The sequence below is a fragment of the Lithobates pipiens genome, unplaced genomic scaffold (genome assembly GCF_037356315.1).
Source record: "Lithobates pipiens isolate NorthernLeopardFrog02 unplaced genomic scaffold, aLitPip1_a1.2 Scaffold_3, whole genome shotgun sequence".
NCBI lineage: Eukaryota > Metazoa > Chordata > Amphibia > Anura > Ranidae > Lithobates > Lithobates pipiens.
In genome coordinates, this window is record NW_027507790.1 from 58,104,859 (window position 1) to 58,108,384 (window position 3,526).

The 3,526-nt window shown below is 44.7% G+C and overlaps 1 long non-coding RNA gene across 1 annotated transcript; it reads right to left on the bottom strand.

Annotated features, from left to right (window-relative positions):
- Window positions 1–292: 292 nt before the first annotated feature.
- LOC143940414 (uncharacterized) lies at window positions 293–3,210 on the bottom strand. Its single transcript, XR_013263868.1, has 2 exons — window positions 2,895–3,210; window positions 293–1,327 (listed from the first exon to the last, which is right to left on the bottom strand). It is a non-coding gene; the product is annotated as an uncharacterized LOC143940414 (long non-coding RNA).
- Between the last annotated feature and the right edge of the window lie 316 nt (window positions 3,211–3,526).

The window sequence follows — 3,526 nt, forward strand, 5'->3', positions numbered from 1 at the left end:
CCTGCCACGTCACCTGCCACGTCACCTGCCACGTCACTTGCCACGTCACTTGCCACGTCACCTGCCACGTCACCTGCCACGTCACCTGCCACGTCACTTGCCACGTCACTTGCCACGTCACCTGCCACGTCACCTGCCACGTCACCTGCCACGTCACCTGCCACGTCACCTGCCACGTCACCTGCCACGTCACCTGCCACGTTACCTGTCACGTCACCTGCCACGTCACTTTTGTGTATTCTTTCACTGATGCTAACTGCTAGTGTTAATAAATGTTAATAATGAATGATCGTGAATGAATGATTCTTTTATTATTACATTATAGAAAAAAAAATAACCAACATATCATTTTTATTACATGAAATAAAGATGACATAGCAGGAAAACATTATAACCGTAATAACACATTAGCAAATTCTAGATGCAAAGCAGTGAGCAATGTAGTTAGGAAATGGCATCCAATTGCCATTCTAAGTCACCGGCCGGTGAAATAAAGTATGATGCAAACTTTTCACGAACAGTGGCACCATCGCAGGATCCCCTTGCAGCAGTCATATGTGCACTTTCCAAGTCATGCATAAGGGAATCCTCAAAACGGTACCCGTCACGTACCCGTACAAAATTGTGCAGCACGCAAGCTGCTTTGACAGCAGTAATTGCATTTTCAATGTTTAATGCGATAGGCGTATGTAACAAACGCCATTTATTGGCAAGAATTCCAAACGTGCACTCAACCATCCTTCTTGCCCTTGTCAGCCGGTAATTAAAGACTTTCTTGCGGGTTGTCAGATTTCTATTGGAGTAAGGCCTCATTAGGTGTTGCGACAATGCAAAAGCCTCATCTGCGACAAACACATAGGGTATTGGGGGTTCAGTTGTGCCAGGAAGAGGACAGTTCTCAGGAATATCTAGCTGATTAGATCGTAGCCTTTCACCAAATGAGGAATTTGCAAAAATACGCGAATCGCAGCTACTTCCGTAGGATCCTATATCGATATAGGTGAAGCAGTAGTTTGCATCGACAACAGCAAGAAGTACAAAAGAACAATATTTTTTGTAATTGTAGAACATACTTCCACTACCAACAGGCTTAACGACACGCACATGCTTCCCATCTATAGCTCCAAGGCAATTTGGGAAATTGCACCGACGCCAAAATATTTCTGCTATATCACGCCAATTATCTTGTGTAGGCCGTTTCATAACCATGCTGTTAAGCACATCCCATATGACTTGGCAGGTGTCACGGATAATGTAGCTGATCGTTGATCTGCCCAACATGAACTCATAATGTAGACTAACTAGGGAATGACCGGTTGCCAGGTATCTGAAAGACAAAAGACATAAACCATTTTATGTTCCTATTTATGTTTTGCAGTATCAATCTTACAAATCCGTTGGAAGGGTTTGCGTGACTGTTTTTCGCGCTACGTACGCAAATTGAATGAGGCCAGGAGTGGATCTGGAGGAAAGCGTATTGTCCCCTATGTTCACGCAGATGAACTAGAGTTTCTGCGGCCTTTCCTGGAGCTGAGAGAGTAAGATAAAATCTTACATAGTTGTAAAGTGATACTATACAATTCAAATAAGAAGGGGGTAACTGTTCTTTTATATGTTTATTGCAGAACACAATCAAGTTGGCCAGTTGCTGGTGAACGGCAGGATGCAGCACAGGAGGAGGCAGCTTCTCAAGAAGTGGAAGGCTCGTTGCCCATTTCCCTGGATGATCCTTTGCTGCTGGAACAACAGCAAAGTGAAGAAGCGGACCGCAACCAGGGAGAGGCTTCCACTAGTCAGCAGCCGGCTCAGCCTCTCCGACTCCGGCAACAACGAAGTCGACCAGCAAGGGGCAGTAACTCACAAAACCTAGAACGATTTTCGGAGCTGGTTGATCGGATGAACCAGAAATTGGACGAGCTGCATTCGGAAGACCATAGTTTTGGAATCATGGTCGCCGAAATGCTAAAAAGAGTACCGCCGGAGAGGAAGAATGATGTAAAAAAATCAGTGATGGATCTCATAGAAGCGAGCATTACAAATGATCCTATTCAATCCGCTTCCATGTTTGGACCACCACCACCATCCGGACCCTACTACACGTACTCAACCCCTCCACCACCCAGAACCCATCCCTACTATCCCCCTCACTTCCGTCCCTACTCCAATGAGTATGGACATGCCCTTAATCCTGCCCATCCACCTATACCCTATCCCTCTCCATCCCCACTGACATCAGCAACTTCAGCTAATGTTACACCAATGCCTTCCACCAGCTCCTCACCATATGAGCCAGTGTACCAAAACCTGTGAGATTTTAAAATTAAACATATGTTCTGTTTTGTTGTTATTTGGTTATATATTGTTCTAATTATTAAAGTTTTTTTCAAAAAAAAAGGATGTTGGTGTGATAAATTTTGCAATATTTCTTCAACAATATTTTTATTTGGAAGAATTACGTACCTAGGTGGATGCAACATCGCAGCAATGATGCAACTGTCCACTGCTGTTTCTTCACACAGAACTGAGTCAACATACATCGTCTATGTCTCTGTTCTGTCCTCTCCCCAAGATGGGAGGTGCTGTCTCTCAGCTGCTCTGATCCCCCACGCTCAATGTGGAGGGGTGGATAGCAGCTTGCTGAGAGGCTGCCACTGTCATCAGTCCAGCCAGCTGCTGGCGAATGAAGGATGATGCGCTGTCTCAACTAATCTTCGTGATATCTGCAGAAAGTGGACTTCTGTTCACTCTGCACTGAAAAGGGGCACAGGATTGCAAAATAATTGCACTCATATGACCCGTAGGAGAAGCCAAGACAAATGAGCTCAGGCTAGATTGTTGCACATATAATAACAATGTGATAATGGTAATGTGCATCAAAAAAATAGATAGTTTACCTGAGCGTAATAATCAATCTTTCAGTAGGTGAGATGCTCCTCCTATATGAGGTGTTCTGTCGCTCCAGATGGTTGCAAACTAGACGAAGCAATTCATCAAAACTGTAAAATGGATAAAAAATTTAATTTGATATATTCTACATGAGAAATATCTGACATTTGTAGCTACACTATTACCGATGTAATAACATATGCAAATCTGATGCCTCTAGGACCCCTTTCACACTGGGCTGGTGCGGCCGTCGGCGGTAAAAGGCTGCTATTTTTAGCTGCGTTTTACCGTCGTTTTAGCGGTGGTCTGGGGGCACTTGCGGGGTGGTTTTAACACCCACTAGTGCCCGAAAAAGGGTAGTGCCGATGCAGAGGCGCTTTGCCAGCGGTTGTGCGGCCCTGTCCCATTGATTTTGATGGGTAGGAGTGGTTAGGAGTGGTGAATACACCGCTCCTTCACTGCTCCAAAGATGCGGCTAGCAGGACTTTTTTCACCTTCCAGCCAGCCAGCGCACCGCTTTAATGTGATACATGCAAGCTTGCCGATCACCCCAGTTGATGTTTAGCATAGGTAGATGACAAACAATTCTGCTGAATATCAATCTTCGCCATTTTATTCTCTACGTTAAATGCTACAAAAT